At 33.4% G+C, this 26,375-nt stretch overlaps 1 protein-coding gene and 1 non-coding gene across 2 annotated transcripts in view; both read left to right on the top strand.

The window, feature by feature from the left end:
- LOC106878977 (neuroglian) overlaps positions 1-26,375 on the top strand; it is a 552,234-nt gene that overhangs the window by 300,924 nt on the left and 224,935 nt on the right. The window lies entirely within an intron of this gene.
- On the top strand, positions 4,024-4,128 carry LOC128250096 (U6 spliceosomal RNA). The gene has a single exon (XR_008266219.2). It is a non-coding gene; the product is annotated as a U6 spliceosomal RNA (small nuclear RNA).

Below are 26,375 nucleotides of genomic sequence, written 5' to 3'. Positions count from 1 at the left end.
CTTTATTGTTTACCACTGTCATCATCATCATCATCATCACCATCATCATAGGTCTACTGAATCAGGACTGACTAGTACTACACATCATAATCATAATCATCATGATCCCCATAAAGATATAATTTTCAACTTGGCTTAACCAGATGTTGACTCATTTGTATTGACAATGATAGCTGGTGGGTGACATACCTATCCATCATTTATTATCAACAATTCAATCTCATTATTCTAATTATAATTTTTCTTATTATTATTATTATTATCAATATTTTTTCCTATTATAAATATTCGATTCTCACATGACAGATTAAGTAAGCCCGAATACAATGCCCGATACTAGCTCTTGCAGAGAATCTGAAAAGAATTTCCTTTGTGAGAAATAAATGGTTAATTTTGTATGTCAGGAATTCAAGATTTATGAGTTGTGAATACTTGCAGTTCTTTTCTCAGTAGTAATTTTGGAGAAACATCCTTTCTCTAAGGTCAACTTTAATTCTGTTGCTTCAATACTATAAATCTTTTTCCAAAGTTCAGTCAAGTAATTAACATGGCTTGTAAAGGTTCAGAGAATTTTGGAATATGACAAAAAGTTCAGGCATGCTCTTTGAACTATTGCTAGCAAATCATATATATTATACATATTTTGTGCTTTGTGTTTATGTCAGGAAGCAGAAGAGAGAGAATAAAATAGACGAAATTATATATAACTCTAAAAACTTTGCTTATAGCCAAAAGTTAATATTGAAATAATCAAACTTTACATCACCTGACAAATTACTGTTTGTGATCTGGTACAAAATTAGGTGATCATGATGGTTGTGATGCTCAACCTTATCTTCATCATCCTCATTATCATCAGCATCCTCATTATCATTACTTCCCTTCTGCATTGTAATTATAATCTTATCATGATTCTAATATACTGAGAATGAGAAGGAAGAAGAAAGGAAGTGTTATATTGAAATGGCTGTGATGAGAATTGTAAGAGTATTAACTGGTGACACAGATATAATGATTATAATGTTGTTGATGAAACTGATAGTGTTGTGATGGGTGATAAAAAACAAAAGCTAGATTTACCAACAAGTATTACAAGCACATGATATACAACATATTCTGTTGGCCACATCCACATGAAAAGAGAGAAATTGATATATCATTACACCTATTGAGGGAAGACATCTCTCAATGTCAATTTACCCCATGCTTCTTTTGTAGTTATTTTTTGCATTTATTATGTATTTTTACTATTTTGTTATTTTTTCTTGGTTTGCTTTGTTTGTTTTATTTCTATTCAGCTTCACAGCAATCTTGATTATAACAACAACAATTATAGCAAAAAAAAAAAGAGAAAAACAAAAGCATGTACAAATAGATTTCCAATATGTTGGGTGCCAATTTCCAATAATTGAAACTCCACGTCCTAATATCTGGTTATCCACTTCCAATAATATGGCATTGAGTTAGGGTATCAGTTCTAATATTTGATTTATCCACTACTGATGTTTCTGCATATAACTTGCTTGCTGTTTGGATATAGCAAGTCAAGTGCCGTGAGTTAATCCATTTTGTATCCTAATTATTGCTTCGTTTTAGATGATGGTGGAGAAGTAGAAAGAAAGGAAATAACTTAAAAGCATATAACAAAATAAATAGCAAAAACACACACACACACACACACACACACACACACACACACACACACACACACACGCACATATATATATATATATATATATATATATATATATATATATATACCTTCATATAGTTATTACTTTGATGATTTGATCAATAAAAGCCTATAGCTTATACATTTACTCTTGTTTTCATCACCTCAGACTTCATTGTTCTCCAATCTTGTTATTCTTTATACACATACCATTATAAGAATATTTCTCTCTCTCTCTATATATATATATATATATATATATATATATATATACCCATGCTGACACACACACACGTATGTATATATTAGTATATATCAGTATATGTAAATATTTGTGTGTGCATGCATGTGTGTGTGTGCACAAATGCATACATATCTATGTATACATACATACATACATACATATGTATGTATATATGTTATTAACAGAAAGAAACTTGTTACTGCCTCTTCTTTCAAATTTAAATCTTAACACCAAACACCGAACATAAGGCCAACTTCCTCTGTACTCAAAGGAACTTTTTGTCTTCCTAGTTATATGGTGACTTCACTAGTTGCTGGTGCCATAAAAATGTACTCAGTGTACTCTGTAAAGGGATTAGCATTAGGAAGGGAATCTAAACATAGAAACCATTCTAAAGTAGACTCTGAAGCAAGTCATTAAATCATGTTTAGCCACCTAACCCATTGCAGGTTGGACATGAAAGAATGATAATGATGATATAAAAATGGATGTGTATGGAGTGGTTGATTAACAATAGAAGTTAAAAGAAGAAAGGAGGTCTCCATAGAAAATACAAATTCATATCCTTTTATCTCATTACCAATACAACACATTTTGTTCTAGAGAAATGTACGATTTTCCTTACCTCTCCCTTCGCTTACCCACTTCTTACTCCCACTACCTTAACAGCATATACACACACATAGCTAGCTAATTAATTTGACACCTTTAGGTGCTATCATTTTTAAGGCAGCTGTACTGAGAGGTAACAATCAGTAAAGATCAAGAGTACATCCTTCAGAAGAAAAATGGAATTGGTAAACACTGTTCCATCAATATACCAGAATCAAGCAGAACTAGTAAACATTTTCATAACTTCTGATACCTTGTACCACATGGAACTCTTGCTGTGCCATAGTCAGGAAAAAAAAGTTTTACAGGCAAAAATGTAGTTATTACAGTAGTAGTAGTAGTAGTAGTAGTAGTAGCAGTAGCAGCAGAAGTGGTAGTGGTGGTGTTAATTATAGTCTTTGGAGAACAGAATAAGAGCTTTTGGTAATTAGGAACTGTGCATTGGGCAACGATTTTGTACATCACACCCGTAGCACACATACAGATATATCAACATACTGACAAATGCACATACACACATGCACACATATTTATAAAAAGAGAGGGATGGAGGTAGATAGATAAATATATGCACATACATCTATGTATGTATGTATGTATGTATGTATGTGTGTGTGTATACATACATATCTATTCATACACACACAGGTGTGTATATATATATATATATATATATATACATACATACATAAACTGAATTACGCAACACCATATGGTCATATGGAGAGAATGGATGAGATGCTGTACAGATTAGTCAGTAGGTGAAAGGTCATCCTATAAATAGATATGGCATGGAAGAGAATTAAAGATCTTGTGTTGACTTTAAAACCAATCTATTTAGTTCAAGAAGCTGTGTAAATATTGTGGTTCCATTAACCTTACTTCAGCATTTGTGTAATTTCATCATTACAGTATTGAACATAAAAGTTGCAGTCTTTTATTTTGTTTTATATTTTTGCTTCTTTTACATACTGTTCTTTCCGCTCTTTACATTTCATCCTTTCAGGGTCAATAAAATAAGTATCAGTTGAGCACTGTGGTGAATTAATCAACTTCCCTCACACCTCATAAATTGCAGACCTTGTGTCATAATTACAAAGAATTATCATTATTATTATTATTCAGTAGTCTTACTTTTATCATGTACTTTCACTGCACTACTGAGCGCAGCTCTGTGTCTTGAGTATGTGCTGTGGTTTGTCATAATGCTCTTATTTTTACTGTATTGAAAGTGTTTTACATAGGATGTTGTGGTGCCTAGTAGTGCTATTTTCTGTATGTTATATATACTTGTTAGTCCTGGTGTTTTTGTTATGTATTTGTTTGAATATTTTTTTATTATACCTAAGGCACCTACTATGATAGGAATTGTTCTTGTTTTTAAACTCCACATTCAAGTTACCAGGGTTATTATTATTATTATTAGTAGTAGTAGTAGTAGTAGTAGTAGTAGTAGTAGTAGCAGCAGCAGCAGTAAGGCAGCAAGCTGGCAAAATTGTTAACCGGCAGTACATATTCAAAAATTGGAATGATACATAGAAGATTAGCATGGCCCCTGCGCAAGGATGACACACAAATTCATAAAGCATTCCATATTTTTTGTAGGCGTAGGAGTGGCTGTGTGGTAAGTAGCTTGCTTACCAACCACATGGTTCCGGGTTCAGTCCCACTGCGTGACACCTTGGACAAGTGTCTTCTACTATAGCCTCAGGCCAACCAAAGCCTTGTGAGTGGATTTGGTAGACGGAAACTGAAAGCCCGTCGTATATATGTATATGTATATATATGTATGTGTGTGTATGTGTTTGTCTCCCCAACATCGCTTGTCAACCAATGCTGGTGTGTTTACGTCTCCATAACTTAGTGGTTCGGTAAAAGATACAAATAGAATAAGTACTGGGCTTACAAAGAATAAGTCCTTTAGTCAATTTGTTCGACTAAAGGCGGTGCTCCAGCATGGCCACAGTCAAATGACTGAAACAAGTAAAAGAGAGTAAAAGTGAGTATGCCAGACCAAATGCTTAGCAGTATTTCAGCTGTCTTTACATTCTAAGTTCAAATTCTGCCAAGGTTAACTTTGCCTTTCATCCTTTCAAGATTGGTATATTAAATACCACTTGAGCACTGGGGTCGATGTAATCAATTTAACCCCTCCCCGAATTTTCTGGCTTTGTGCCAAAATTTGAAACCATCATTTTTATTATTAAGGTGGCAAGCTGGCAGAAAAGGCGGTGCTACAGCATGGCCACAGTCAAAAGACTGAAACAAGTAAAAGAGTATATGTCAGACAAAATGCCTAACAGCATTTCTTCTGAATTTTTACATTTTGAGTTCAAATTCCACCTAGGTTGGCTTTGCCTTTCATTCTTTCTGGGTCGATAAAATATGCACCAATCGAAGACAGTAGGGGGTGGGGCTCCTACTAAAATTGCTGGCTTTGTGCATGTGGTAGAAAGAATTATTTTTACTGTAGGGTAGTGGATTGCTGAATTGTTAGAGCATCAGGAAAAAATGCTTTGTGGTATTTCTTACAGCTCTTTGGGATTGCTAAGACAAAAGAACCAATCAAGTACTGGAACTGATGGTATGCACTCCCTATAAAACTGTTGGTCTTGTGTCTATATTAGAAATCATTATAGATGTTATTATTGTTGTGGTTTAATTATTGTTATTATATGTTGCAATGTAGGAAGAACATTTTACAAATAGTGGTGGTGGTGGAGGAGGAGGAGGAGGAGCCATAAGAAGTTATGTGTTGAAGAGTAATTTTGTGGAGGGGGGGGGGGGCTATCAGAGGAAGGAGCAGTGCCTATGACCTACACAGGGTCTCCAGCCAGACCACCTTATGAGATTGAGGACATTGCTGTTCTTTATAAATAGATTTAGGAAGAAGGGAAAGAGGGAAAGAAAAGTAGAGAGGAAAGTAAAAAAGAAATAGAGAATGAAATGATGGAAGAAGAAAAGTGGTAGTGTTTCATAAATAGAAAATGTGGGGAAAAAGAGAAGCAAGGAAAAGCAGAGTTACTAGAAGATGAAAGGATGAAAAGTGAAGGAACAGATACCTAGACAAAAAAAAACCAGAATTTGAAGAAAAGAAAAAGAATGGATGACTCAGCAGGAAAAGGAGAATTAGTGAATGATTGAAGTTGAAGAAACAGAAAAAGCAAGGAGAAAAAATAAAATGGAAAAGCATAACTGGAAATGATCATGAGAGGTAGAAGTAAAGGAATATGCTTCCAATAAAAATGGCACTCAGGCAAACAAAAATTTAAATTTAAAACAAGAAAATGTTTAATATTTGTTGAAATCATCAGTTATTGTATTGGATTATACAAAAAAAAAATTGAATTTACATTTATTCATAACCAAAATTTAATAATCAATGCTTCTGACATGATTACCTTGTAGTTTTATAATCCTATTAATCATACTTTCAGCAAACTTTTTTCAATAATGTGGCCTCTAATTTGTGCTAGAGTTTCTGAAATGACAGATAAAAATACTTTGTTTTTTTAAAAAAGTTCTTGAATTCACCTTCTACTCTAATGATCTGGCATAAATTTTCAATGGGATTAATGTCTTAAAATTATACAGACTGAAACAAAGTCTCATTTTCATGATCTTGCAGGAACAAAAAGAAAAATGTTAACATACACATATTATACTTCTATTTCCAAACTTACAAGTCCTCTTATTGATTATAGACAGTCTTCTTTGAAATATCAACAGATCTAATCAAACAGAATGATAGCCATCTTGAAGTAAGGAAAACCTTTATTTCAGCTTAGAAGGTCACAGCTTGGGAGAAATTGAGAACCATTTTAGCTTTAGTTCAATCACTCAGGGTTTTTTTTCTTTTTCTTTCTTTTTTTTTCTTTTACACCAGAAATGAGTTCTTACAAATATGAATTCTGAATCCTTTTGCAGATTCTTTAATGGTGCCTCTGGATACCTTACTTTTTACAAGAAAATTTGTACCCCTTAGCAAATTTCTTCATGTCTCTAGAGAGTAATTTCATAAGTCTTCCCTTATCCTTTGAACTCAAAATCTTTTGTCAAACTCCATTTTTCTGACCTCTTCCTTTAAGGTTCTGCTTAATTGAATTTAGAAACTCTGTATTGAAGACAGTTTCAATGCATATTTTTCTGTCATTTTGGAATTTTATTTTGTTGCAGAAACTAATATCTGCTCACCTTGAAATTCTAGTATGATCTTTAGCTTCCCTTCTACTGAATTTTAAATACCCCACTTCATTTAAAAAGATACTGAAAAATATTCTTATCCTATAATGTTTATACAATAAATTAAGTCCAGAAGTTTGAAAATTTAAATATTAAAAAATTACAATTACACAAAAGATTTCTTGGAAAATTTTATATGCAGATGCGCGCGCGTGCACACACACACACACACACACATATTTAATCTTTTATCCTTTATCTTTTACTTTTTTCAGTCATTTAGACTGCAGCCATGCTAGGGTACCAGCCTGAAGAATTATAGTTGGACACATAAAACCCAGTACTTATTTTATCAGTCTCTTTTGTCAAACCACTAAGTTATGGATATATATATATATACAAGTGGTGGTGGAAGACAAACATAGACACAGACACACACACACACACACACACACACACACATATATATATATATATATATATATATATATATATATAGGCGCAGGAGTGGTTGTGTGGTAAGAAGCTTGCTTCCCAACTACATGGTTCCAGATTCAGTCCCAATGTGTGGCACCTTGGACAAGTATTTTCTACTATAGCCTCAGGCCGACCAAAGCCTTGTGAGTGGATTTGGTAGACAGAAACTGAAAGAAGCCTGTTGTATATATGTATATACATATGTATGTATGTGTTTCTTATTTGTGACTGTGTTTGTCCCCCAACCATCGCTTGACAACTGATGTTGGTGTGTTTATGTCCCCGTCACTTAGTGGTTCAGCAAAAGAGACCAATAGAATAAGTACTAGGCTTACAAAGAGTAAGTCCTGGGGTTGATTTGTTCAACTAAAGGGCCGCAGTCAAATGACTGAAACAAGTAAATATATATATATATATATATATATATATATATATTCTACTCTTTTCTTTTACTTTTACTTGTTTCAGTCATTTGACTGTGGCCATGCTGGAGCACCACCTTTAGTTGAAGAAATCAACCCCAGGAGTTATTCTTTTTAAGCAAAGTACTTATTCTATTGATTTCTTTTACTGAACCACTAAGTTGCAGGGATGTAAACAGACCAACATCAGTTGTCAAGCACTGGTGGGGGGGGGGTCAAACACAGACGCATATACATATATATATACATATATATATACATACACGATGGGCTTCTTTCAATTTCCATCTACCAAATCCACTCACAAATCAGCCCAAGGCTATAGCAGAAAACATTTGTCCAAGGTGCCCTGCAGTGGAACTGAACCCAGAACCATGTAGTTGGGAAGTAAGCTTCTTACCACACAGCCACAACAGGTTTTATTTCAGTTTCCCTCTACCAAATCCACTCGCAAGGCTTAGAAACCACGCAGTGGAACTGAACCAGAACCATGTAGTTTGCAAGCAAACTTCTTACCACACAACCACCATGTATGTGCCTCCATATATATTTAAGGTATATATGCCTTTATCTGTATCAGATGAAAGTCCTTTCTAAATTCTAGATGAGTCCTTTCTAAATTCTAGATGAAGTACTGCTAAGTTAATAGTGGATAGCTACTTACCCATGAAACTTCAGTAACACATTGTATATCCTAAGTACTTCATGTATATTTAATAGTAGGTTGACAGCTCTGCATTGTATAAATGTATGGAACACATCCATATCTTCAGAGTCTAATTTTGTATATACATATATACATACATGCATAAATAGGTATCTAGATAAATAGATAGATAGATAGACAGACAGACAATCAGGCATGCAGACAGCCAGACTGAATTTCTGTTTAGACATTATATGGTTATAATGGTTTAAGATCAAACTGGTTAGTTGTCCAGATGCTATATTCTCTGACTTTCATCAGTGATTCCATGAGAGAATGTTAATCCTTTCATTACCAACCCAGCTGAAACTGGCTCTGGCTCTGAGTACAAATGTCTTGTTTTCATAAGTTTTGAATTAAAATCTTCCACCTTAGTCACAATTTATGTCCCAAACACTAGCTGAATGATAACTAAGTTATTTTACTAAACTCTTTGTTATATTTAAAGTAATTGAAAGAAACACAGAGCATCTCAAAATAAATATAAAATTAAATACAAAAATAAATACAAAAGGGTTAAAACACTAGTTTTACTCTAAGTAAAATGGACTTGAAAATATTTCTCAAGAATACATTACAATATCATAAGAAATATTTAATCCCAAATTCTATTATACTGTTGAGGACAATGACTACTGTTTTATCCTTATACTACTCAATATCATTTATTTTCCATATTATTAATCAACATTCCAGGTTTGATATCTAAAAATCTGTCAAGCAATTTGATCATTTAAGTGGAGAAGTAATAATATGCTTTACAAATTTCATAACATATAACATACTTTTCAGTGGTACACAATTCTTTCCAAATTCTGATAAAAAAAAAACCCATTAAAATATGAAATTTAGATGGTAAATTTAAAATAAATTGAATGTCACAACTCTAGGCTTTTTAATATTATGCTGCAACAACTGTGGTAACCATATATAACAATTATAATGATGAACCCTCACAAATACAGTTCTATGATGCAACTGAAAAAGAAAAAGGAAAATATGTAAGGAACAGAAATAACAAAGGTTTTTTAAGTTTAATATAAAAAGATTTTTCAGCACATAAAATATTGACTTCTTCTAACTAGACATAGAAACTGTAAATTTAGAGAAATGTTAAAGCGAAGTTGTGATATTCATGACTTTTCCTCAAGTATAAAACAATATTATCAACAAATGTAAAATGAGATATCTTTACAGAATTAAAACTGCCTTGCAGACTTGATTTGCAAACAGCTGAAATTCTCTCTCTCTCTCTCTCTCTCTCTCCTCACATACACGTGTGTGTGTAATGTACACAAAAGCAGCAGTAACAGCAACAGGAGGAGGAGGAGGAGGAGAAAATATTGACCTCACACAGCTGTTCTGTGTATTGTAAGGGTTAATTATCATTGCATGCAACACCTCGCTCTGCTACTTAATTCCATTCCAAAGAGGAATAGTTTGGTAAACATCGTGTGTATAATAATGATTCCTCATCCCAGAAATATAGAAACTTCAATTAGACTTTTTTCTCTCTCTTTCCTTTCTAGTTTCAATTCAGATCCAACAGCTGTCATCATCATCATCATCATCATCATCATCATCATCGTTGTTGTTGCTTTGTTTTATATTTTTAATTCAATTTAGAAATTTCTTTTTCTTTTATTTCATTTCACTTTAGATCTATAGCTTTTTTTTTTAAACTTTTGATTTTCTTACTTTGCTTTTATTCTCCTTTTTTTTTTGTATCTGTATACATACATATATATATATATATATATATATATATATATATATATATATATATATATATATATATAAACACATACAGATACACATAATGCTTAAAAGTATATAGTATAAAGTACAGTCAGGAAAGTGGCAGGTGTATGCACATGCATTGTACAAAGTGAAATGTGCAGTGTCAGTTAACAAGGACTAATCATGTTTTGGTTGACTGCTTCTATCTTAAATGCATTTTCAGGAGGTGAAATGAACATCTGGGAAGAATCAAACTGGGAATGATAGAGGTGGGGGGTGAGGGCTTGTTTTATCAACATATACGAGGTACTCTTCTTTCTCTCTTCTTTTCTTTCTTTTTGGTTCATTCTGGCTTTCTTATTAATCAATTCTTCATAGCTTGTTTCATGTATTTTCATTTTATATTTATCTTGTTCATTTGTTTATATATTTATTATTTATTGCTTTTGTTCATGATTTGTGTTGCTTCATTCTAGCACTGTAACATCTTAGTTACAAGACATTGCTATTCTGATGAACATGTAATATGCCAGATACAACATTCCTGCTGACATATAACAACTAGGATATAACTAGGATATTGCTGTTCTAACAAACAATACTATTCTGATTGTCAACTTATATCACAGATATGATGCATGCTATACTTACTAACATGCAATAACAATGATACAACACAAAGCTTTTACTTCCATCTGTAATGTCCTAAATACATTACTCTCAAACAACTTTCTTTAAGCTATATTCTGTGTATTTTAGATTCATAGCATAACCATCTTGTGATATCTAACAAATATGACATCTTAATGAAACTGACTGAAATACATTTTGATTTTTGTAGGTTCAGTGTGACACAGTTGAACAGTAACCAAAATATAACATCATAGATTTCATATTATCAAAGCTTGTGCTGTAATAACTTTAAATTTGTATTTAGTTGAAGGAAGAAGGATGGTTATACAAGACTATATGTTAGACCCTATCTGAATGGATCAAGTTGATTTAGTTCGTGTTCACTCATTACTCTAAGACATGTCTTCTGGGAGCCCATGCATGAGCCCATGTGATATGCATGGGGCTCAGAAGATAACATATGAGCACACAATGAGAAAAGCATAGGTTTGGAGACAACAGGTACACTGGCACACCCTCGAGTTTTTGGAGGGTTATGAAAATACTTTGAACATCCTTCTGAAAAACAAGGTTTGCACCCACAATGCAAATTTTGTTCTCATACTTATGAAGAAAGGACATTGGTGAGTTGTGCTCTGGCATGTTGGATTGAGATATGTGGAAGAGACATCTCAAGAGTCTATGTTGCTCCATTGGCTTGGACTTGACTCAATGAAATAAATTTGGACTGCATGTACACAAGGAGAGAATATATATAGATATTTTAATTGTATATATATATATATATATATATATATATATATATATATATATATATACATAATATCCACTCATACATGTAAGAGAATAAATAGAATAGAAGAATATATATATATGTATAACATATGTACACATATACACACACCTATAAATATCTATACATACACACACACACACACACACACATATATATATATATATATATATATATATATATATATATTCAAACATATATATTCATATGCATGTGCACACTAATACACATACACGCATAGTAAGCTTACATAATAGAAATACAAACATGGCAAATTTAACTATTTCTCTACAGATTGGAGAAATGATGAACAGCCTAATTGGGTTCTGAGGAGAGGGGACTACATCATTTGACCAATCACAGAGAAATAAGCAGCCAGTTTTTAGTGTATAAGTAACTGAGCATTTCACAGACACATGTACTCCTAATGAAATCTTCTTGTTGAGTCAGCATGCCACATTGAGTGATAAGGCTATGCATTTGAATTACAGGTGCACTTTGTCTGACACATTTCTATAATGTTTAGAGGTACCTGAGTTCACTCAATTGTTATTAGATGACCTGCTCAAGATGCCACACTGCAAGCTCAAATCCTAGAGTGAGTGTGTGTGTGTGCACATATATAAGTGTACATACATATCTTTTACTCGTTTCAGTCATTGGACTGCAGCCATGCTGAGACACTGCTTTGACGAATTTAGTAGAACAAATCAACCACAATACATATTTTTGAACTCAGGCACTTATTCTAACAGTCTCTTGCTGAAAGTGTTAGGTTGCAGGGATGTAAGCAAGCCAGCACCAGCTGTCAAAGTGAGAGAAGACTTACATATGGGCAAACACATACACACATACGTAATGGGCTTTCCACACAGTCCAAGGCTATAGTAGAAGACATTTGTGCAAAGTATCTCATAGTGTGACTGAACCTGAAACCATGTGGTTGCAAAGTAAGCTTGTTAACTACACAGCACCATGCTCGTGTGTGTGTGTGTGTGTGTGTGTGTGTGTGTGTGTGCATGTCTGTGTGTGTGTGTGTACATCTGTAATACTAGCAATACAATGGTGTTACTGTTGTAGGAGTCAACCATGGCAAGAACAGCTGCTGTAACTACAGCAGTAGTAATGTTAGCAGAAGAGCTGTGGTTGTAAAAGCAGCAATAGTAGCAGTTGCAGCTGCAGTAGTAGTTGTAGTAGCAGCAATAGCTGTGGAAATAGCAGCAGCAGAAAAACAGAAGCATTAGTAATTGTAGCAAGAGTGAGGAGTTATAGTAGAAATCAATATTATTTTAAAAGTAAAGAGACATTTTTTCAATAAACATACATTTTTCTCACAAATTATAATAATAATGATAATAATAATAATAATAATAAAAAATAATAATTATTATTATTATTATTATTATTATTATTATTATAAAATAGAAATCTTAAAAAATATTTATGGAAGCATTTATTTCTATCACCATCATCATCTTCATAAGCAATAGTATCATTTTTGTTGTTTGTTTGTTTGTTGTTGTTGTTGTTGTTGTCACCAGCATTACCATTATCTTCATTAGTGTTGTCATTTTCATTACTTTTAACATTATTGTTATTATCATCATCATTATTAGTATTAATTTTTTTTTTGTTCCTAGTTTTTGGTTGTTGAATTTTACCTTTTTTTTAATTGTTTCTTGTTATTTTCTTGTTTTTGTTTCTTTTTTTTTATATATATATACATTGAATGATAGAGAAAGGATCTGCATAAGTTATTGACTATTGAGAGTGAGTTGGTGGTTTGAAGGTGGCACATGTATATCTGTAACTGCATGTATATATGTTTGAGTGTGTGCATAGATATAGGTGTGTTTGAGTGTATGTAACTGTGTCAGCATGTTTATGTGTGTGATTATTTGTAGGTGCATATTTGTGTGTATGCATTTGTGTGTTTGAGTCTATGTATATTTTTGTATGCATGTGTACCTCTGGATCTCAGTGTGCATGCATAAATATGTATGATTGTGTATGTGTGCCTATGAGTGTTTGAGTTTGTAACTGTCAGTATGTTTGTGTGCATATGCATTTGTGTGTATGCATTTGTACACATGTATGTGTATTTGTGTGTGTATGCATGCATATCTGTGTGTCTTTGTGTGTAGTGTGTATTCATGCAGACAGCATAGTCTGGTCTGAAGGTGTTGTATGAGAGTTTCATGAGGTGGAGCTGGTGAAAGTGGAGGCATCATGTGGTAGTAGTGGTACAATGATATAAGGAGAGGAGGAAGAATTTACGTATCTGTCATAAAGAAAGTAAGGAATCAATTATGAAATTGAAAGTAAAATTATAGCCAAAATATAAATGTTTAAAATTACAAAAACTACTGCAAAATAAATATTTTAAGAGAGAAAAACACAAATATACACACAACCATATATGCACATGCATATAAAAGAAATTTATTTTTTCAATCTATACCTTTATCATGTATATCATCATCTACATCATATTCATCATCATCTACATACTCAAGAACAATATAGATTCCACAACTAAATGATGTAGCTTATTGTTTTCCTTTTCTTGTTATATATGCTTTCTTCCCTTTTATATTTTTCTTCTTTGCATCTGTTTGATGACGATGATGATGATGATGAAAATGATGTTAATGATGATTGCAAGGATAATGATCTTGATGATAATGATGTTGATCATGGATGCCAGGATGATGATGGTGATGATAACGGCAACAGTGTAAACTTGAGAAAAAGAAGACAGCCTCTTTTCATCCTTATGTCTATTTGATAGTGCCATTTTCTAGTTGCCAATGTTCTTAGATGATTGACTAACAATCGTGGTCTCATATAAAACCTGCAAACAGAAAATTGTCATAAAAGTAATTGCTCAAAATTCTATGCCATCATCATCATTATCGTCATCGTCATTGTCATGGTTGTCATCATCGCCATCATCATCATCGTCGTTATTATTATCATCATCATCATCATCATATTTTAACTTCTTTCATTTCTTATTTTTGTGGAAAGAAAAGTTTCTTAAGTGAGTGAGATATTATTTATTTAACATAGTGAGAGAGAGAGAGAGAAGGATAGATAGATAGATAGATAGATAGATAGATAGATAGATAGGAGGGGTGCATATGTGTGCATATATGCATACGTGACCTCTAGCAACATTCATATCTGTACCTGCAATATTGATTTAAATTTCCATTTTCTGTATTCCAATTTGCAATGGCTTGCATTTTAAATGCTCTTATTGCTCTTGTCTCTTTTCTTCTTACTATATAAATAAATGTATGCAAACAGGCTCCTACCTGAGGGTGGGTAGATGCCTATACATATGCCTGTGTATTGTGGGTATTTGTGTGGATTGTTTTTCTGATCATTTTTATGTTTTTGTTTCTTTGAACAGAGTATCTTTTATGCCATTTTTTTAGCTCATTTTCTCTGTATATATCTTCCATTTCACCCTTACCACCACAATTAACAAAATGTTAGCTCCCATGTAAAGGTTGACCATGAAAACACATTTTTTCAATGATGGTTCCTAACTTTTTACTGGCTTCTCTGTACATCTTGTTTCTGTGTTGTTTATGACACACAGAGGTTTGCATTCAGCAGATCAAGTTTTGTGTATTATTTTGTATTTCCCTGTATTACTATAGTCACAATATATGCTTCTTATTATTCTACTACTAGTGCTTCGTCACCATGGGTTTCGTAAAATGTGACTGGAGAAGTTGTACATTGTTATTTATTGTTACTAGCCAGTTTTGTAACTTGGAAAGGTATTTTATTGTTCAGTTGTTTGGATGGGTAGTCTACAGTTACCTTAAGACTCTAGTGAATGGAATTAGCTATATGCTAGACCTTCCCCATGATGCTCTTTTCAAGTTCTTGGATATTGTCTTGCTTTAGCTATAGGGTTTATATTATCTATGTATTGGAAGTACAAAATAATATAGCTATATATTCAGAATAATAAGCAAAATTAATTCAAAACTAAATTGCAAAGCTAGCATATTATGCACCATGTGAGATGTATGGAAAGGCAAATGCAAGAACACCACCAAAACTTATATAGAAATTATTCAAAGCATAGCAGAATGAGCAGAGGACACTAACAAGAGTACAAAGAAAAGAAATTAGTGTCAGTACTCTACTACCATGTCAAAAAGGAACATAAGGGTTCAATAATGAAAATTGTATGCCTTTTCTACAGATCAAGCAGGGCCATCTACCTGAAGGGATTTGTGGTTTGTCTGCCTTCCTACTTATTTTATGTGTGCATTAATGCTAACATTCATGCATATATGCACACATGCACATACACACACACACACACACACACACACACACACACACACACATATATACATACTTGTCACCATCCAAGTGAAACACTTATATGATGTTTACATTCCCTGCTTAACACTATGACTGGTCACTTTGCACATTCAGAAACCTATGGAATAAAAAAAATAACTTATTTGAAAAGCAGATAAGTGTTGGTTTCAAGAAGAGTATCTAGTCATGAAATCTTTCCTCAAATATGTTTCCATCCAACCCATGCTAGCATTAAAAAACATGTGAAAAATATTTTATATATATATATATATATATATATATATATATATATATATATATATATATATATATATATATATATATATATAAAAAATGCAGCCACCTCACAAATTAACAACACAACACCTTGTGTATGTATGTTTGATTTTGCTTATATACTTCAAGCTGTTTCTAATTCAGTAAGTACATACACTGGCCAAAATAAGTTTAAGACCTTACCAATATTACTTTGTTTGAATAGAAAATTTATGACACAAATGATCAATGAACAAAAGTTTATTATTAGTATCTAGTTCCATAGCCATTATTTTCAATTATGGCCTTACAACAGTGGGACATGGAGTTCAACAAATGAGCACAAAAATCACATGAGACAAATTTGTTGGTTTTTTAGCATTCTTTTAGAACTCTTTTAGAAACAATTCCATAAATTTTCTATCAGATTCAAATCCAGGCTCTGTGGAGGCAACTCAGTGACCACCATATTACTGTGCTCAAAATATTGCAAAAACTTTCCTAGCCTTAAGAACGAGGCAATTGTCCTGCTGGAAAATAGATCCCAGTGGCATCTGATTATTTAAATATAGCAGCACATTTTCATTTACTAATTGCAGATAGCCTACACTGTTTAGTTTGCCATCAATTTTAACAAATCGACCAACAACTAAGCTGCTGAACGCAGCCCACACTATTACCTCCCACCACCATCACCTCCCGCTTGCACTGTTTTCTTGACACACTTAGGATGGAATTCTTCAGTTGGATGGCATCTAACATAAGTCTTTCTGTCTGATCCAAAGATGCAGAAGTGGGATTTGTCACTCCAAAGAACTTTTGACCAGTCTTCAGCCGTCCATTCAATATGGCCTTTAGCAAACTTGATCTGCTTCCGCTGGTTCATCTCAGAAATTATCAGCTTCTTTCAAGTGATCTGGCCTAACAGTCCAAATTCTATTAAGTGATTTCTGACGGTTTGGGGTGTAAAGCAAAAGTCAGTTTCATTAGATAATTGCTTGCAAATGTCCACTGCTGTTAGTATTCAGTTACCTTCAGAGAGCCTTTGAATTCACCAATCCATCTGTACTGTTGTTTTTCTCAGAGTGCCCATTCTTTGCTGATCTTTGTACTGGCCAGTGGTTCGGTAAAGCTTCCATGCTTAAACACAAGCCGTTTTGCTGCATCCTAATTGCTTGCTAATGTTCATGAAGGACACACTTTGCTGATGAAGCAACACGATCTTTGATCTAGTAACTGGGCTGATACTATGACACTTTCCCATAGCGAATTAATGTATAACAATGCTCGATTATTAAACAAAACAGTGAAGTACAACCATGTAGCTAAGTCCAAGCTACATGTTATTTGACAGAGTAATGAGGGTTGGTGTCAGGAAGGGCATCTAGTCATAGAAAACTCTGCAAACATAGACAAATCAACTTTAAAAGGAGGAGGAGGATGATGATGATGATGATGATGATGATGACGATGACTGACGACAACGACGACCCCAGCAAGTTTGTAATCACTTCATATAAAATAATTTGTACTTCATGGGGTGGTCCCCTTCGGCAAATAATGAATCATCATCATCATCATCATTATTATTATTATTATTATTATTATTATTATTATTATTATTATTATTATTATTATCATTATTACTAATGTTGTTCGTGTTAGGTCATAATTAAGATAAGTACCAGATGTGCCCTAAGGGTCAATTCAATTAACTATACCCCGATCTGCAATATATTAGTGTGTTTTATGCCAAAGTAAGAAACCATTTTTATTTATTCACAACTTATATGTTTTCTCTCATTTTCTCTCTATCTCTCTCTATTTCTCTCTCTCAGCATTGCTTCTGAGGCCATGTTTTTAATTAACTAATCATTATTTGAAGCACATAATGCAAATGAATGACATATGTTAAGTGAATAAATACTGCAAAGTAGTAGTAGTAGTAGTAGTAGTAGTAGTAGTAGTAGTAGTAGTAGTAGAGATGGGGCAGTCAGGTCAGTGGTATGATGAGGAAAACTTGAGCTAAAGATCAAGAAAGTTAAGCCTCACACATGAATTGATGCACAAGACGAGGACATGGAAATATTTCTGTCATTTAAATATATCATGCAGTCTATGTCAGCATGAGAAATTAGGTTCGTGGGAGTGAGGTCAAATGTCAAGCTGGTAATATTTCTGGTGATGGAGGTAGTGAGAATGATTCACACTGGGATATTTCACACCAATAAAGCAGATTATTCAACCATTTCAATTTTACTGAAGACCAACAGCTGACAAAAGAATAAAGCCAAAAAAGGGAATTGTCTCCAACCATTTTTTGGAAAATGTCAGAAGTGTGAAGATCTTTCATTTTGTTTTATCAAATATCATCCTTTTACACTCTGAGAAAGTGTCTTCTTCTATGCACCAAGATCAATCAAAGCCTTCTGAGTGGATTTGGCACATGGAAACTGAACAAAACCTACCGTATATGTATGTATACATGTATGCATGTTTGCATGCACGTACACATACATGCATGTATTATGTGTGTATGCATGTGTGTGCGTGTTCATGTCTGCTTGTCTTGATATTAAGCACTTGTAAATAAATACCACCATCAAAGATGCTGGAACCTTTTGTGAAACCATGTTCAGCCATTGGGATGTTCATGTTTGAAGAAGTAAGGGAAATATTAACTTACTTTGAAATAGAAGAGGGTTGGCAACTAAAAAGGGCATCCAGTCAAAGAAAATCTGCCTCAACAAATCTCAGCAAACCCATGCAAGCATGGAAAATGAATGTTGAAACAATGACAGACAGCTAATGAGGAAGTCTCTGTCTGGTCACTGAGTGTGCTATAAATAGAAACCAAATATCCCTCAAAAAATGCCCTACTACTTTAACAAACACAAATTATACTTTAGATAATGTAATTTAGACACTCTTTTGATCATAAGTCCTTTCAATTATGATTGATCCAGGGCTAAATGATAGCAACACATCTATCTATTGATCTATCTATCCATCTATATATATATATATATATATATATATATATATATATATACAGAGAGAGAGAGAGAGAGAGAGAGATTTATATATAGAGAGACAGATAGACAAATGTATACGTGTGTGCATATATATATATATATATATATATATATATATATAAACATAACCTTTCTAGTACAGGCATGCACAAATTGTCATTAGCTTTAATGAATTAAGTTTTCTTAGTAACCGAACAATTCTAAGGCTGGAGATGAAAGAACAAAGTGAAGAAAGCTTGCTAGCTAATTGGCTGCTCTTCTCTGTCTTGGAAATACATCAGCCTATTGTCAGATTAGTTTTGTTTCTCTTTCACACATTTTATGTTGGTCTCAGGTCATTTTTGATTAACTTTTATTCCAATATTTTCTCCAAACTGGAAAGGACAGATCAGTAGGAACTCACAAAAAAGAATGTATTTCAAATTAGGTTGACAGTCTTCTTCATTTCAAGCTCCCTTGATATGCTTTTCTTTCACTTCAACTTCATGTAAAGATGTAGTCTTTATTCTTTGTTCTTTAAATTGGCTTTTCTTGTTAATAATATTCCACATGTTCATTTTCTTCTTTATTTCTTCTTTTAAATCTTTTTCTATAAACCCCATTTTCCTTTTTCCTCACCTCACTCCCTTTCTCCCTCTCATGCACACTCAAATGTGTATTGCTTTCTTACTACTGACATCTCTCTCCTATTTTGTTTATCTCTTTTGTTTGCCTTTTCGGGTTTTACACTTACACACGTACACACACACACTTACACACATGCTCACAAACACATGCACATACACACATACTCTCACTCTTTCTCTTTTCATATTCTCTCCTTCTGTTTTCTTTTTATCCCATAATCCTTGCCCTCCCCATTTCAATCCTTATTCCTCTCATTCATGTTTCTCAAAGTTTGTTTTATTTTTCCCTTCTCTCACTCTCTCTTACTCTTTTTTCTCTCTCTGTCTCTGCATATATATATATATGTGTGTGCATACACACACACACGCATACACACACACACACATGCATACACACACACACATATATATAAAACCTGTTCCAAGGATTTTTTTTAAAGTTTTTTACTGTTTCCATCATCACTAACATAAATCCTCACACCCACACAACATATTCTCTGAATCTGACAATTCTGTCCACTTTCTAACCATTGTCTTCAACACAATAGTGCCTTGAGGCTTTGCTAGAACAGTTCTTTTGCTCAATATTAACCCCAATGCTGTATCAACAATAATGGCACTATATAATTATAAATATATACATATGTGTGTGTGTGTGTGTGTGTGTGTGTGTGTGTGTGTGTGTTTTCTGGTCACATGATATATGCTGAGAAGGAGCCAATTTTTTCAGCATTAAATGAGTGGATTAACAACAACAATAACAGCAAAAACAACAACAATAATAATAATAATAATGTTAATAATAATAATAATGGTTTTAATTTTAATTTTTAAAAAATTACAGAAACTAAGATGAGTTAACAGAAAATAAACTAAACGTAAATATGGGTGAAGCCAATGATTGGATGATTACATCTGATAAATAAGAATCCATATTTGTGAAAAACAGCGAATGATTGTTAGGAATTGAAAGGTATGGAAAGGAAGTTTAGCACTAAAGTACTTTGTCAGCAAGAATGAGGTAGTAGTGGTAGTGGCAGCGGCGGTGGTGGTAGTAGTAGTAGTAGTAGTAGTAGTAGTAGTAGTAGTAGTAGTAGTAGCTGGTGCAGTTACTGTATTATTTCTAAAGCTTGGGTCTGGCTGGCAGGACACGTAACACAAAAACAACTAGCTAAAAACACTTGAAGACAATAGAACGAATAAAGCATAACAAAAATGTGTAGACGTTTCAAGGGAGCCATTTTAATCATTCTGTTCTTACTCTGTTACATTAACAACTGATTTTTTCTTGTTAGCATAGCTTTGAATAGAGAGTTATTTGAGGTAATATTTTATGGATGCTTTCCTGATACCAACCCTTACCTTTTTTTGCACATATAAGATTTCTTTATTTCAAAAGTCTTCAGAAGTGCAAAGTAATTGGTTATAATCTTAAGAAGAAATATTAATATCAGCATCATTTTGCTATGCTCAAGTAGTAACAACATGCAAAAGAAATAAACACACACATGCATGTATATATATATATATATATATATATATATATATATATATATAGTCTAACCCATGCTGGCATGGAAAATGAACATTAAATGAAAAATGAATATATATGTATACATACACATGTGCATATGCATGCACGCACACGCACTGATATATATAGTAATGATAATAATTGATTAAGTAACCAGAAGATGGATTTGTTATTAGCCTTTATTTTGTACAATGATCATTTCAACCCATCCTGCTATTGCCCCTTATGGATGGGATTCTGTGCACCATGTGTTGCATCCATTTTGCAGTCTTAGTCACATCAGCTAAATCCATACATGAAATGGTCTCTCAGCTAACACTGCAGAATTCCAGAAGTAGATCCAACAGAAATATACCCCAACTGTGGGTGACGCCATGTAGCCCAAACCATGCCTGTACTCTACTCAACACATTAACATATACGCATTAGTCCAAAATATTACATATATATATTCTTTATTCTTTTATTCCTTTACTGGTTTCAGCTAGAGGCTGGGGCCATACTGGAGCACCACCTTTCAGTGTTTTTGGGTCACTGTTTGGGACTGTTTTTGGTGAAGAAGCAAGTTGGATGAAGCTGCTCTTCTTTGTGCTTCCTGCCATGATGTGGGCTCATCCAGGTGCCTTTTGAACATTTCTACATCTACACCTTGCAGATCTCTTAGGTTCCTTTGCAGGATGTTAGATAGTTGTGATCCCTTGAAACTCAAGCTTTTGCAATACTGGGTCCCTATTTGAGATGAAGAAGATAGCATTGTGGTATTATGTAGTGCCATCCAGTTCAGTGGTTGGTATAACTTTTAATTCTGAAGTTGGGAGCTAGACCTCCAGGATCTTCCATATGTATATCACTGCATATCTTTCTCACCTTCTGTTGAGGGAGTAGAGTTCTTGTAACCTCTCCCAGTAGCTCATCTGTTTCACCAAGTCAATCTTCTTTGTGTAGTGGTGCTGGATTGCCTCAAGTTCTGCCACCAATTTGATGCTCAACAGCTATCACATTTGGGAGCATTAATCCAGATGACTGAGGACAAATGACCTCCATAGGAGTAGCAAGTTATCCTTATTTCTGACTCTGAATTATCTAAGGATCCATCCAGCTACTCGCCTGCACAGTGTTGCCATCCTGGCAAAATTTACATAGAATCTTGCATCACAACTCATGTGGATTACCAGGTCATGCACTGATTCTAACTCTGGGATTGCACTGCTCCCTGGTCCTCTGCATTCCAAGTGTAGTATGTTTGTGGACTGATATTGGATGCTTGAAACTTATCAGCATTGAACTCCATGTTATTTTCAACAGTGCATTTATATATTGCATGCAGGTCATTTTGAAGTTTACTATGTCATCAGGGTCCTTGACCACCTGAGATATTTTTGTAACATCAGCATAGCTGGTGAGAGTGGCTGACTGTATGACAGTGGGCATGTCTGAGAGAGTCACTACAAACAATAGTGGTCCCAGTTCAGTTCCCTGAGGAACTCTGCTGTGGTTTGGTGTCTCCCCAGATAGAGCACTATTGGCTACAACTGCCTGACTTCTGTCCTTTAAAAGGTTGTGCAGTCACTCTCCCAATTTTCCAGTGGTACCAAGGTCATGTTGTTTGTGACATATCATCCCTTGATCAACTTCGATATAGGACTGGCAAAGTCAAGATATATCGCATCTACATTTAAGTGGTTGAGCTGCTGTTTCAGTATCCAATTATAATGTTGTATGTGAGGCAGTTCCTCCCTAGGCAGAAACCCATGTGTGTTTGTGTGTTTTATATATTTATATATATAAAACAGACTTTCTGCAGTTTTCGTCTATCAAATTCCCTTATATGGCATTGGTTTACTCAAAACATGTAATACTTTTATGCAGAGCACACATGTACCTTATAGCAGTTTAGAAACTGTTGAAAACTACAGTATTTTCTAGTCCAGAGAAAGAGCTAGCATAACCTTTAGAAGGTAGTCTTAACTAGCAGTAGAATATAAAACAGATCTATGTATTTTATAAGTTTGAACACTAGATACCTACATCTATTTCACCAGTTTATATTAAATATGTGTTTAAAATGTAATGCCAAGTTACTTTCATGGTCAAGTACAGCATTCTGAGTGTGTTTAGATTATGATAAATGGAATCCACATTCCTGCAGGTTCCAGTAGATTAAATCAGCTATACTAAAATCCTAAGAAATTGCATCAGCTTTATTAAGTTCCTGCCTACTAGAAAAATGGTGTAAGAGAGTTTCCAGAATTGTTCAATTGCTTGGTTGAGGTTAGTAAAAATATGCTGTAAGGAAATTTCTCCAATTATTCAAACTAATTCCAGTAAATTCAGAAATTACTTATGTGATTTTATTTTGTTGGTTCTTTTTCTTTTTGGATGGGGAAATTTTAAAACCCATTATTTTCTGCTGGAATTGACTGTGGCAAACAGCAAAATTTCCCATCTGTATATGTTATTGGAACAGTTTTCATTTATCATGGTTAAATGCCTTTTTGAATGCTAACACATTCTATTATAATGAGGGTTTGGTACTTGTTTTTGCAAGTAACTTCATTGCTCTTTTCAGTTTGATTATTTGAAAGAATAAACATGTCATTATATTGATATAATTCTTTTATGGTTGCCAAAACATGCAGAATGGTATTGTTGAAAATGCCCTATAAAGGAAAAGAAGCAAAAGAAGTGCAAATGCATTTTATCTTATTTTTCTTTTTCTTTTTTTTTTTGCTTGAAGGGAAACTCTCTTATAACTAATAAAAGAAATGAAATAAGATTGATTTTGTATTAATTCATATATAATGTGTTTTCAAAACCATGGTATATGTAGTATTAGATAGAAATGAGAAAAACACAGCACTCTATTTGTGAGGGTTATTTGTGTTTGCATTGTGTTAAAACACATCTTAAAGAATAACACCAACTAATATAAATTAAAAATACCACCCACACATCACTATCAATCTACACAACCTGCTCAACTATGAATATGTCACCTACTCACTGTGATAATCACTGTTAACTGCTAATCACTGTTACAATGTGCATTCTCCCTTCCATACCTGATCTTACCACCAACTGAATGATATTTGCAATGAAAAAATAAAAGATTTCAATGAAAATTTCAAGGAACAAATAACAATGGCAACAGAATGAACTATTCTTGTAATGTTTTGTTTTCAAGGCAAGCTTTTATAAGTCTGTTACAAAGGTTCATTGAAAAGAATCTGCCAAACTAGGACTACAAAAATACAGTCAATATGGCAGCTGATTTCCTAAGTCTGTCTCAGTGGTAAAAATAATCATTTCAAAGTCAAACAGTATACAATTGTTAATAAAGAACTCAAAAATTCCCTGATCTCTTATCAATGGTTCCATGGTGCTTGCCATCGCAGTCTTACAATTGGTTCTTGTCTTATTACATTGATTCTGTCACCCAGCTTCAACACCTATAACAAATTAATTCCCAAGTTAAATATAAATAAATGCATACACACTACTAAGATCTGTTAAATTATTTAACAAAGAGACAACATGGAATCTATTCTTCCATCTAAAAAAATTCTTGCATGATAAAATCTATTAAACACCTATTTACACTGAATTTTCCTTTCTTTTTTTTTTCTGTTCTGTAATTTGCAATGAAACTTTACAGAAAAGAATTCTTCATTATTTGTTCAGTAAATCTAATTATTTCATGCCTAATGCAAATTAACTTATTTCAATCACTATTATCTTTCCTTTACTTCTGAAATCGCGACATCATGGCATTTATTTCACCAAATTCTTTAGCACATTGCTCTATTTCTTTTATTTTTTATAGAAAATCCATTCTTTTGTTTTACTTTTCCACTTCCAAGTTTCACACCAAACATCATATTACTGTTTAACTATCTTATTTACCCAATACTCATGTGTTTTTCCATACAAATATAGGGGTTATCGGTTAACTTTCACTGTACTTTATAATCATGTCAGATTTCTATCCCTTACAAATCTTTAATAAGTAACTTTTTCTTTGAGATTCTTTTTTTATTGTCTCCTTGGGCAAACAACTTCTCATTGCTTGTTATTTTGCATGTAAACTGATATGTATAGAAACAACTTCATAGTCACAGTAGCGAATCTCAATAGATGCTACATAGAAAAAATGCAAGTAGCCAATCACAGAAGCTGTATTGTGTTTTAAGTAGAAATTAGTTACTTTTAAATGGCTTACTTCCTCTTATAAGTAAGTATATATCATGTCCATAAGTTTGCAGTGCAAAGTCCAAATAATATGTCCATGAATAAAATGTACTATATATGGGTTAGGATTAGCTGTTTTGTATCATAAGAACATATATGACTTCAGTAATTTTATCTTTTTCATAGATCACCTCCATCAATGAAGGTAATCTGTGGAAAGAATGACTAGAAGTCTCCAAGAACACTTCTGCCTAAAAAAAATCAAACAGCCAAGTTGGAGCTAGTAATATAATGAACCAAAAGAAAATGTTAAACAAACTCAAATTACATCTGTTGTGAGAAGAAAAGTGTCATTAGCTTAATGGTTAAATTTAGTCAAGAAGAGCAAGGGAGACAACCCCAGAAACTAAATTAATAAAAAATTGAATAAGTGCAAGGAGTAGGAATATAAGTCTGATCTTTGCTAAGTATGGTGACAACTCTAAATAAGTTTCTCTTTTGTTAGGCCTCCACAGAGAAGCATAATCTTACCTGCATATTGTCAACAAACTAGAATTAAAGATCTAGTTTACATTAGGATACATAAACAGCACATACTTTAATATACATACTGTATCTTCACCACAACTACTACTGAATGAAGCCAATGTATGATCCTCAATATGATCACCCAGCCTGCTCAACTAATACTACTCAACTGACACTTGTTCTGAAGCATATACATATTGAGTTCTAACACCAAGTTATTAGTATCACTATGTCTAAGAGAAATAATAAAATATATATGTGTGTGTGTGTGTATACATACATGGAAGTCATCATCATTGTTTTAATGTCCACTTTTTTATGCTTGCATGGGTCAGATGGAATTTGTTGAGACATATTTTCTATGGGCAGATGTCC

The sequence above is a fragment of the Octopus bimaculoides genome, chromosome 1, assembly GCF_046866305.1.
Source record: "Octopus bimaculoides isolate indiv1 chromosome 1, ASM4686630v1, whole genome shotgun sequence".
Lineage (NCBI taxonomy): Eukaryota > Metazoa > Mollusca > Cephalopoda > Octopoda > Octopodidae > Octopus > Octopus bimaculoides.
Note: the sequence above shows the minus strand (reverse complement) of the source record. Positions and strands in the feature narration are given on the sequence as shown.